This window comes from Dermochelys coriacea, chromosome 7 (genome assembly GCF_009764565.3).
Source record: "Dermochelys coriacea isolate rDerCor1 chromosome 7, rDerCor1.pri.v4, whole genome shotgun sequence".
Taxonomy (NCBI): domain Eukaryota; kingdom Metazoa; phylum Chordata; order Testudines; family Dermochelyidae; genus Dermochelys; species Dermochelys coriacea.
In genome coordinates this window covers 7,357,075-7,369,528 of record NC_050074.1, presented here as the reverse complement: position 1 = coordinate 7,369,528, position 12,454 = coordinate 7,357,075, and the positions used below count along the sequence as shown (strand labels likewise).

Genomic DNA, 12,454 nt, shown 5'->3' with positions numbered 1-12,454 from the left:
CATTTCATTTTAAATTTTTATAACAGGCAATAAATGATCTAAAACTATGTTTAAAATGACCTTTGTTGATTGACATTACTAACCGATTGATTAACCATTCGAATAGCTTATCAAGGGAAGAGAGACATTCTCCATCACTTGGAATCTTTAAATGAAAGATATGCTGTAATTCAACCACAAGTTATTGGACTTCATGGAGGAATTACTGGGTTAAATTCATTGGCTGGTGTTATGTAGGAAGTCAGACTAGATGATCGTATTGGTCTCTTCTAGCCTTAAAATTGTAATCTATAATTGGGAATGTTGCACAGGTCAAACGCAGGGTGAAAATTCAGAATTAAGATGGTCATTTTGTCCTGTAAGAGAGAAACTGGATTACGCCTCAGTGTGTTGCACAGCAGCGTTTTCCTTCTTTTAAAGAAAAATAAATATATTCCTGTTTTTTTAAATGTTTACAAATGTTTGAAGTGTGTTTACCTCAGAAACCTCTCAAGTAGATTGTGCATTGCATCAGTCTAAGTATTTTCCAGAAGCACATGAATGTATTATAAGAGCAATACTGTCATTCTAACCACCCTTATGAATGGATTAAGCAGCTAATCTGTGCCTCTCTCCCTGCCTGAACTGGGGGGGAAGGAGGAGGGACAGGGAGGGGGCAGGGACAGCAGAATGTAACTACCCTTAACACTGCGAACATTGCTAAGAAACTCAGAACTAAAGCAGTGGTAAAACTGCCCATGGCCAAGAATTTATAAAAGTGACTAATGATTTTGGGTGTCTCCCAGATTTTGGTGCGCAACCTGAGATACTTTTAAAGGGGCCTGATTTCCAGAGGGCGGGCTCAGCACTTTCTGAAAATCATGTTCCTCACGTGTCTCAGATTGAGCACCCGGAATCACTTGTCACCTCTGACAGTCTTGGCCTATGTACTTCGTAGTAGAACTTGAAATCATTGGAATGAACTTTGTATGTGTCTATCCCATCAGTATGTTTTCTCGAAGAACCTCATCCCAAATCTTTTATAGTTTACACAGGCTTGTTAAGTTTATCTGGTTGGCTTCTCACTTGGTACAGGGTGGACACCAAGGACAGCTTTCTCTTTCTGTTTTCTTCTGCTGGACCTGTTAGTCTTCTGCCTCAGGAAGGTTTATCTAGGCTGGTACTTGGCATTTTTTTAGAAAGGTGTGCGTGGGTGAAAACAGGACACAGGATAAAAGGACAGAACCCCTTTTATTATCCTAGCACAGTGGTTCTCAACCTCTTTATCATTGTTGGCTGCACATGCAGCCCACAAAGTGTTACCTGGGCCACAGGTTGAGAACCACAGTGCCTCCCCACCTAATCCTCTCCACCAATCCCTATGCCCAGCTCTCTCCATCCAGAGACCCCTTCACAGAATGGGGCCAGGAGTGGAGAGTCGGACATGGGGCAGAGACCCTGACCCCGGATCCTGCAGTGCGGGGCCAGGGCGCAGCCAGGACCCAGAGCCCACTATGCAGCAGCCCGCCCACTATGTGCCAGGACCTTGAGACTTCTGTTTGGGAGCCTTCTGTTTGTCTGGCAGAGTCAAGCACTGGAAAGTTAGCAAATGCCTGAATTAAGATTGTCCCTTGTGTGTGTGCGCACTATGAAACATTATTCAATCACGTAGCTCTTTTCCCCACAGGATTTCTATATCATTAATTAAATGTGTAGTTAATTAGTCTTAGGGTAGCCTTAATACTGGCATTGCCTAACTTTTAGCTTTTGCAAGTTTAATCATAGCGTATCTCCTTTGTGACAAACCTGAACTTCACCAGCCTACAGAGAGGGCTGTAGTTCATTGAGAACCACCCCTAAGGACCTGTGGTGTTCATGTTACCTTGTCCCCATGTGACCTGTGGTATTACATGAAAAGCTTTTATTGGCAGGATGATTCTGAAACCGTGCTGCAAACTTTCAGGTGTTGCAGGCTAGTAGCAGTGATATAAATAAATCACATGCAACAAATCAGTGATGTCCATAATTGTGGTGGTGAAGATAAATTGTAATATGGTTTAATTATTCATAGAACAGCCAATTCATTTGCCTTGCACTTTGAAAATGTCGCCAAAGCAGTTCATCTTCAACAACAACGGACATAAGGGACTTGGTAAAGCTTTTAATGGAATGGGGGGGGAGGGGATATCTGTATATGAGTTACCAAATAAAGACAGCACCAGACATTAAGTGCAAACATCTGTTACATTATAACTCCAGAGCCAGAAAAGTCAGCTTTTAGGGCCAGAGTCTGATGTATGTCTGAACTAATTCTGAAATGACACTGGAGTCACGGAGAGCAGAATCTGTCCCGTAATTCCCACCACAGTTCTTAGATTTGAACATTTGGGAGGTGATGGCAGGATGTGCTCATCAGTGTGCTCTTAGCTGTGGAATGCCCTGGCCAACATTCTGCTGTAACCAAGTGTGTTAACTCTCTGGTTCCTGTGTAAGACCTTTTGCCTTAGGTTTCTACCTGATGTTTCTCTGTGTGAGATGATGGGTGCATGGCTGTGTGACAGAGCTAGTTTTTAGCATCTAGATGAGTCCTTTTGATGAAGTCATGGGGCCAGGGCGAATGATAGAGAACACAGAACTCCCTGTGGACTAGATACACTGGATGTTGAGACCGATGGTCGAGAACAAAACCATTTTTGCGGTACTGTAGTGCAAAGAAAGAATAGGCAGAATTTTCCCTCAGAAACTCAAAACAGCCTAACAGAATGACCTTGGCAAATAGGAGCCCACCCATTGCCAAGGCTGAAATATCTCATGCTTGTTAGCACAGATGATGATTTTTCTGGAAAGTTCGGATTGGCTGAGAGGAAGGGTGGTCCCATGATTACAGTGCTAATCTGGGCTGAGGGAGGCCCCAAGATCAATTCCCTCCTCTGCCACAGACTAAGAAGTCTTGTGTGATCTGGACAAGTCACTTAGTTCCCCCATCTGTACAGAGGGAGTAATAGTATGTGCCTACCTCACAGGGGTGTTGTGAGGTGTTCAGATAATAGTTATGGGGGGGCTATACGAGTACACATGGATAGCCTGAAAATAAGGGCTTACACAAGTGCAGTAAATGTAGTGTACTACTGTGGTACTGCCTATGGTGGTTGTAGTCATCCTCCGTTGGCTAAGAATCAAGGAGGCTCACAGATTAAATACATTAAAATAACTTTCATTTTTTCCACTGTAACTCATCTAAAACCCTAAATGTCTCGAAACAGAAGTGGGCTGTGACCTGGACCATTCAGCTGTCTGTTGACAAAAATAAAGCTGCTTGAGCTAATCTGGCCCCTCAACTTTGCTCAAAGTAAGCATGGAGGACAAGGAAACCAAAGCAAGGATTTTTTTTTTTTTTTTTTTTGAGCAGAAGAGTGGAAAACAGGATTAGCTGGTTTATAAAGGACACAGCAGTGCTCTACACTGTATTGACGAGTGAAGGGACATCACTCGGATTTCTCTGCTACCAAACTGAGCATAAAACTCTTGAAAAATCAAATTGCTTTACAGGCTCGTTGATGGAAAGATCAATTCATCTTAAATTGTAATTAAACAGAGAGGCCTAATGGAGGAAGGTAAACTATCTGCTGTACCATGGGCAAGATATATCTCGTAAAATAAAGCCCCTAATAAAGGAGGGCAAATAATTGGGATTGGTGTGGGACAAACTAGACCTATGAAATGCCCTGCTTGTTCAAGAGTGTCTCTGAGCACCAAGACAGTCATTAAGGTTCATTGTGAAAAGATTCATAGATTTGTAAGGCCAGAGGGGACTCTGATGACAGTTTGGTTTGACCTCCTGCATAACACAGGCTAGAGAATCTCACCCAATAATTTCTGCATTAAGCCCATAACTTCTGTTTGAGCCAGAGCATATCTTTTAGCAAGATGTCCAGTTTTGATTTAAAGTCTCAGAGGGACGGAGAATCCACCATGTCCTTCGATAAGCTGTTCGAATGGTTAATTACCCTTACTGCTAAAAATTGGTGTCTTTATTTCCAGTCTGAATTTGTCTGGCTTCAGCTTCGAGCCTTTGGAATTTATTATGCCTTTCTCTGCTGGATTAAAGAACCCTTTACTATCAGAAATCTCCATCATTGATTAATTGGAAGGATATTGAAGTATATCTTCCCCCCACCCCCCAGCTCCTGTTCTCTGTCTGTCTCAGCTGAATACTTAAGAAAGTGGCAAAGGTTATATTAACACCATTTTTACTGCCTGCTGCTCTGCTGTCTTGTCATACAATTTGTAAAATCAATTACTTGTTTCTAATGTCACCTAAAGTTTAGTTGGCCTTCATCCATGGGGGCAATTATGCACTGCTACTTTAACAGAAGTGGTGCAAGCAAGCACTATACTATCCTGTTTGCTGGAGCCAAAGCTAATCACTTAATAAAACATTTCCAAAATTCTTTCATTTTATTTAGCTGTTCCGAGTACTTGATGTCACTGAGTGCCTAGTACAACGAGGTCTATGACTAGACTATGATAATACAAATACTTAATAATAATTGAGGCAAATGATTCTGACGCTACTTAGCTTTGCTAGGTAAGGCGAGGAAGGATGGCCTTGTGGTCTAATTCCTGGCTCTTTCACAGACTCCCAGTTGTGACCGTAGGCAAGTCATTTAATCTCCGTGCCTCAGTTTCCTTCATCCGTGAACAAGGATAACACCGTTTCCCTACTTTATGGGGCTCTGTGAAGATAAATTAATTAATGTTTGCGAGACGTGTAGATACTATTGTGATGGAGCTATGCAAGTACTGTGACAAAGTTCCTCCTCTACCTTGGTGGGTCCTGCGCTTATTGGTGGATTTGCTTGCCTCAGAGATTCATGGCAGCCCTCAGTTTGGCCACTTTCGTGGCTCAAATCTGCCGCTCACTCAGATAACCTCATCACTGGCCAGCATGGGGAAAAAGAGAAGAACAACCCCCCACAGTCTCTGCTGATCCACCATGTAGGTTGGGGAACAGCCCAGAGACCTCCTCTCTGGTGGAACCCCCGGTCCAGGTCAACTCCTCCTGTGTCTGATCAAGAGTTGGGAGGTTTGGGGGGAACTCGGGCTCACCCTCTACTCCGGGTTCCAGCCCAGGGCCCTGTGGAATGCAGCTGTCTAGGGTGCCTCCTGTAACAGCTGTGCGACAGCAACAACTCCCTGGGCTACTTCCCCATGGCCTCCTCCCAACACCTTCCTTATCCTCACCACAGGACCTTTCTCCTGGTGTCTGATAACGCTTGTACTCCTCAGTCCTCCAGGCACATCCTCTTACTCCAGCTCCTTACACGCCTCTCCCTAACTGAAGTGAGATCCTTTTTAAACCCAGGTGCCCTTATTAGCCAGCCTGTCCTAATTGATCTTCTTCTTAATTGGCTTCAGGTGTCCTAATTAGCCTGCCTGCCTAAACTGGTTCCACCAAGTTCCTGCTTGTTCTGGAACTGCCCCTGTTACCTTACCCAGGGAAAAGGGATCTGCTTAATTTGGGACTAATATATCTGCCTTCTATCACTCTTCTGTAGCCATCTGGCCTGACCCTGTCACAGTACCTAGATAAATGGAAGACTGGTCTTCCTGTTTTCACTAGATACCACTTAGAGTGTGTCCACACTGCATTGTAAACTTGGGTTAGTGGACCCAGGCTTGTGGACTCAGTGTTCACAAATCCACACGGCACAATGCATCCGATGAAGTGAGCTGTAGCTCACGAAAGCTTATGCTCAAATAAATTTGTTAGTCTCTAAGGTGCCACAAGTTCTCGTTTTCTTCTTGCGAATACAGACTAACACGGCTGCTACTCTGAAACCACACTGCATTATAAACCTAGGTTTACAATTGCTGGACCCTGGTCTCACAGCTGTGTTACCACGTCAATGCTGCACTGCACAGACCTTTTGACTTAGATCTGTGGCTTGACCTGTGTCTACACTGCAAAATGACAGGTCTTGGACCCAAGTATCAGCGGAACTCGGGCTCTGACCCCACCCCCTAGCAGGTTCCAAGGACCTGGATCCTGAGTGCTTGCTGACCCGAGTCAAGACTGATTTGTGTGTCGATGGAATTGGAGGTTGGGCTGAGTCAGCGCCCGTGCTTAGTGTGCAGTGTAGACATACCGTTAGAGGTCTCCGAAATTGTATATTGTGAGCTCTAACCTTAACTGAAGGGGGAGGGTGATGAATCTTTAGCAAACATTTATTATTCCAGTTGTTAATTAGCTATTGAGTTAACATACAGACTTTTTACCAGTGTGATTAAACCTCCTTCCCCGCTCCATTGTTCAGCTTTCCCTTGACGCTTGTGAGGACGCCATTTCACTAATCCTGCCGTCCTCCGATGCATATAAGACGCACGTTTCTTATGGCAAAAACCAAGCAGGAAAAAATGCTTAAAAAGAAAACCTCCTTTGTCTTTATACATCGGAAAGAATCCAGCACACAAGCCCAATTTTTTTGCTCTTTTTGAGTTGTTTCCATCATGGTAGATCCTAGAGCCTTAATGTGGACCAGGACCCCATTGTGCTAGGTGCTGTACAAACACAGAACAAAAAGACATTCCCTGCCTCAAAGAGCTTCCAATCTAAGTGTAAAACAAGAGGCAGCAGGTGGGTACAGACAGATACACGGGAGTTCAAGCGTAACAGATGACACAGACTTTGCCCCAGAGAGCATACAGTCTAAAATTAGTCAAATCATGACTCATTAGGCAGCTGTTACAAAGAGTTTGCAATCTGCAAGTCATCTTTCCATGAGTAAAAAAGAATGATCAAATAATTAGAAAGCCAGAATGTGGGGAAAATCTCTGTCAGCTCAGTCTTCATCATTGCCTTCAGCTTTGTACTCATAATTAAGAAATAAAGATAATTTGGATGACAAAGTTCTTTGTATCTGTCAAAAGCCAGAAAAATAACTACTGCTTTCGACTTACTATTACATGTCATTTTCTCAGAATTCCCCCCTCCCAACATCAGCACTTGCTTGTATAGAATCATCTCTCAACAGTTTAAATCCGCAAGTTTGCGTTTGCTTTGCAACATTAAGATATTTTTACCATGAAAGAATATATTTCTTAGGTAGCTGATTGAATTACATTCAAAATGAAAAATTATTAAGTGTACAACAGAGTAGTTGCCTGCATTCTCCATTATAGCTTTAACTAAAACTTTAAAGCTCGGTGGTGACAAAATGCCTCCTAACCAATTAAAGGCAGGTCAGATTGAAAAATAAAATTCTTCCCAACAGAGCAGGTTAAGTAGAGGATATGTCTCTACCCTCTACCTTCTCTTTTAAACCTTAGACTCAAAGATTGACTATTTGAGACTTACTCCTTAGCAATTTCTGTTTTACAATGAATTACATTTTCTCAAATGAGAGCACTGGAAAATCATTTTAAACCATTTGATCCTGCTCTTGTAAGCTAAGTCTTTTTGCACTCCACCTGCCATCCCCCTCTAGTTCATTAGAGATTGTAAAATCAGAATTGAATTGTTCATCCATTTTTTAAATGATGTAATCGGAATAATTCCCTGATCCTACGGAGGAAAATGTTTTTTCCCACAGGATATGCTTGCCCAGTGATGATGGTAGCACCCAGTACTGGACATTTTCGGTGGGTGGAGGAGCTGATTTGACAATGCCAGAGTCCAGGGTTAATCTGAGATCCTAGATGCCAAAAATCAAAACCAGGACTGATAAAAGTATTCCTGACACTGTGGCCTTCATCTTTTCAAATTTAACCCTGGATGGCAGGCTTAAACATGACACACACCATGACTTCTTCAGACGTGAAGTTTGAGGCCATGACTTCTAGGCTCTGGCTCAAAAGGACCAAATGTTGTGTCAAGAACAATGAAGAGGAATTGAAGATTTTGTTTCTGGCACTGCTTAAAAGTAACACTACAACGGATAAACGAAATCCTTAGAGAATTTAGTATTCTCTCATATGGCTTGATTCAAAGCCCATTGAAGTCTGGGATGGGGGACTGTTTCCATTGTGTTCAATGGGCTTTGGATCAGACCCATAATTTGCATGTGTTGGGCAAAGAGTATCCGTATGCCTTCATTGTGATCCTTCTGCAGGCCGGAGATTTTGACTTCCTTTTGAGGATAGCTCTAAAGAGAAATCTATTCACAGGAGGAACAGTTTGTATTTCTTCCAGTTTAATAAAGAGCAGCTGAAGGGAACCTCCCTCTGCTTTTTAAATGCAAAGGGATTGCACTGATATAGGAACAGAAGTGGCCTTGTTGCTTCCCAGCCAAACTCCGAATTACACACAGAAATAGCTCTTGCATTGGGGGTAGATTTAAGTCTGTACATCTACTGTCTGAGTGATGAGAAGGCCAGATGTGCACAGGACAATGACGCAATCCACTATCCTAAAACCCGCTGCTTCTCAACATACATGCAGGACTCTGCCCCTGCATTTCAGAATGCAATACTGGGGACCATGTTGCATAATAATTTGCCTTGGGTAAGTGCGTGAGGTTCCACTGAAATGACTGGATTTACACTCAATTGCACCAGTTCCAAACTTGGCTCAAAGCGACTGAGGGCCAACACTGCAGTCTTTATTCAGATGGTTCCGGCCCCCTCCCCCATCTGATGGAGTGGGGGGGAAGAGGTGCTTCTGTATGGACTGCCGAGTTTGATCATCTCCATATAGTCTGTCTCACTCCACTTATTTTTGCTTCATCAATATATAAAGACTAATAAAAATGAATGTAGGAAAATCAGGCTATTTATTATGCACACTTCTTACAGGAGTATCATAATGTATTCTTAAACCCACCTCTTCTGTTTGTTTTATTCGGAGTTCATACTAGGAATCTGGTTTGTAAAGTCTGCTGGTTGTTCAGGCCAACGTTTGCAAGAGCCTTTCCCAGTAGAGGAAGTTGTCATTAATCATTTTCTCCCAGACACCACGAGAAGAGACGCTGTTTTGACTTTTCTGTTTGGTTGTTGGAATGGTTCTGATCATTTGCATGTCCTCTTCAAGATTGCAAATATAACGCGGACACATGGAAACGGCAAAGGAGCTGAGTCTATTCCAGGGAAATGAGTAATCCTTCCTTTTTAGAAAAGCAGCAGCAGTGAAACAGATCGTCCTCAGGCCATGGCAAACAGAGCAGCAGAAAGAAATCTGGACAAACTTAAAGTGATGTGCAGGCTAGAAGGAGGAGGACAGAGATGGGGGTGTTTCCTGGAGTTCTGTTTAACTCTTAATGTTGCTCAAGTAGATTTTTATGGTGAATGCTCCTCTTCTAAGGGGGGGATCACCATCGTATAGAACAATGGGAACTTAGTTTTCTGCAAATGGAAAACCATTTTGAGTAGGCTATTTGGTTTTTGTTGGACTAGGTCTGATCTCAGTGCCGTGCCTTACAATGCAGGCCAGGTTAGCTTCCTTCTTGTTTTGGATGGAGGGATGATGGTCTTGTGGAGCAAAGCATAAGATTAGGAGTCAGGACACTGGAGTTGTTTTCCTTGCTACAATACATACTCACTGTGATCAAGGACCAGGCCACTTGACTGAGCCTCAGTGTCCCCAGTCTGTGAAGTGAGGATAGTATATACCTCTATTTCAGGGTAGAATTAATTCATGAAGCATTTCCAGATGCTCAAAAGGTAGGTGCTCTGCAGAAGTGCAAGTTATTTGTCCATGATGACATTGCATGGGATGTCTTCCCGATTCTTTCCCTTGCAAATCGGACATAGATTAATCGTAGGAGTAGTTTGTAGTCATGGTCTTCTGGTAAAAATAACCTCATACTTGATCTTGGGATAGCCAAAACTTACTACAATTAATATCTGCCAGTAAATTGTCTGTCTAATATAATAGCAAATATCAAGTAAAACACATCACTACAAAGAGAATTCTTGTGTTAGTTGCTCACCGGTTGGACAGATTTAAACCATAAATAGTTGTTGAGTTAAACCAAAAGCTGCTTTTTTGTTGTCTTTTAGCATATTCAAATTGCAAGTTTGGACTGAGGTAACTCCAAACTAGTTTGCTCGAGGGGGAGTGAGAGCAATGAAAGCAGGTTAAATGCTGTCTAGATACATACTTTGTGTGTGGTTCCTGCCTTTTACAAAAGATCTTTAACTTCTATTGGTGTAAATATTTCTAGCAGTCTACTTTAGGATAGCAGTATGTGAGTATTTTCAAGAGAGCTAGTCAACATTTTTTTTCAGACGGTTCTAATTTTCAGCCTTCAAGTGCTAGATAATATTCACTCACTTTTTTTTGGTAGTAACAAAACCAGTTTTGGGGGAAAGAGAGACAGACTGACGAAAGGTATAGTATTTATGTAGCCTATATTCAGGCATGTACCAGAGAAGTTAAAACAAGAGTTGGAAGATCACCATTATTTGTAGAACACAGTAACACCCTGATGCCTTTACTAGTACTCCTGACATCTTGACTGTCAACATTTTGAAAACACCATGCTTTTGGCTGCCTGGAAGTATTACGAAAGGCTCAAGAACTCAACCAATAGGGCAATATGCTTGAGGGTCTGTGTTTACAACAGGGATAAAGTCCCTTTCAGAAGTCCTGCTCACATTCTTTAAGGACACAAAGGTTGGAAGGTACCCCTTGATATTTAACTTTGTTTACATGGGTGCTTGTACCATTATTACCAATGGCAGCATTAGCCATGATGGGAAAACTGGGAAGGAAGTGTAGACACAGCCCTATATGGTTGTGCTATATTAGCAAGGCAGTCTGGGAAAGCTAATGGATTCTGTTTTGTAGCTAAACATGAATTGATGCTCCATACTAAGTAGAATGGCACCTTTTACCTGTGTTAAATTCCCCAAATAATTGCAGAGATAAACAAGAGATGATCGTATTAAATGTTATGATCTTGCCATTGTAAAAATAATCCTCGGGGGCGAGGGGGACATCTGAATGCTTGTTATTAAGGACAAAATGATCCTTCGTGAGTACAGGTGAAATGATCGTCTAAGAGACCATTCTCCCATCCAAGACTGTACATAACTCTCACCGTTAGCGGGAGTTACACAACAAGTATTGGTTGGGAGAAAGAGGTTAGTGGAATACATGTTCTGCCTGTTAATGTTCAGTTGCGTATTGGGGAAAGTCAGAAAATCCAGCAAGTAAATGGGCGTGTGTGTGAAAAGAAATCTGTTGTGTTTAACTGTGAAAGAAGTGAGCATTTAGGAGTAAATCTAAAATATACACCGTATATACTCATTCATTAGCCAATTCGCTTATAAGCCGACCGACCAAGATGGATTGGTAAAAATGGCAAAAACTCTATGACCCTTTTATAAGCCGACCCTATTTTTCGGGGGTTGGCAAACTTTGGCTCCCAGCCCGTCAGGGTAAGTCGCTAAGGGGCTGGGATGTTTTGTTTACCTGGAGCGCTTGCAGGGGCGGAGCCTCTCGGCTCTCAGTGGCTGCGGTTTGCCGTTCCCAGCCAATGAGAGCTGCGGGAAGTGGCAACCAGCATGTCCCTCAGCCCGCGCTGCTTCCCGCAGCTCCCATTGGCTGGGAACGGAAAACTGAGGGCCATTGGGAGCTGTGCCTGCGAGCGCTCCAGGTAAACAAAACGACAGTGTATTAGATATTCAATTCAATAGAGCTTAAAATCATCACATTCTGGGTTAGACCCATTGATAAGCTGACCCCCGCTCTTTAATGCTTCACTTTTTTACCAAAAAAACTTGTCTTATGAACTAATATATATGGTGTATATGTATGTATGTAAGTAAGTAAGTATATTTGAGGGACAGCAGACAAAATAGAAAATGTATGTAGGAGTAATGCTGCTCAGGCTTAAAAGGATAACTTGTCTCCACTATCCCGTTTATTGTAGTCCATAGATTGTAGTCAACAGCACTGATGAGGTTGCTGAATGGAATGACTGTTAATGTCAGGGTAAGCAAAAGAAGGTCTTTCTCCCTGAAATCAGTAGGATACCACTAGCTAGAAACGCTCCTTGGCCATGTTGAACTTAGGGATTTCTCCAAGCCATAATCTTGAAACAATTAACCCATTTCCTTTTCAAAATAAGAGGAACCACCGAAGAAGTAAACATTTCTTTTAAAGAAGGTGAAGAATTGTATTGGATTAGTTGCAAGTTAAGTGTGCACCGGTGACTTCCACGCTCCCCGATGATGTGTCTAGGAAGTGGATGGAGGCATATCTCTATTATAAGCCTGGGTTAGTACAATACTGATTTTGCTTCAGATCTCTAGTTTTGAATTCACTGAACCTTTTGGACCCACTTTTTTTACAGAATTCTTGCCCTTACCTTTCCTGTTTCAGTGTGGTGTTAGAAGGCAGGATGCATGGATTTGTCAGTTTGGGGCGATTTCATTATCCAAGAAAACAAATGTGAACATTGCTCTTCGACGCAGGAGCATTTCCACTTGAAGGCTGAACGGTCTCAGCTGGGCTGTAGAAAGCCCATCAGGG

The 12,454-nt window shown here is 42.6% G+C and overlaps 1 protein-coding gene across 2 annotated transcripts in view; it reads left to right on the top strand.

The window, feature by feature from the left end:
• The window catches only part of LRIG1 (leucine rich repeats and immunoglobulin like domains 1), a 125,213-nt gene that overhangs the window by 63,853 nt on the left and 48,906 nt on the right, over positions 1 to 12,454 (top strand). The window lies entirely within an intron of this gene.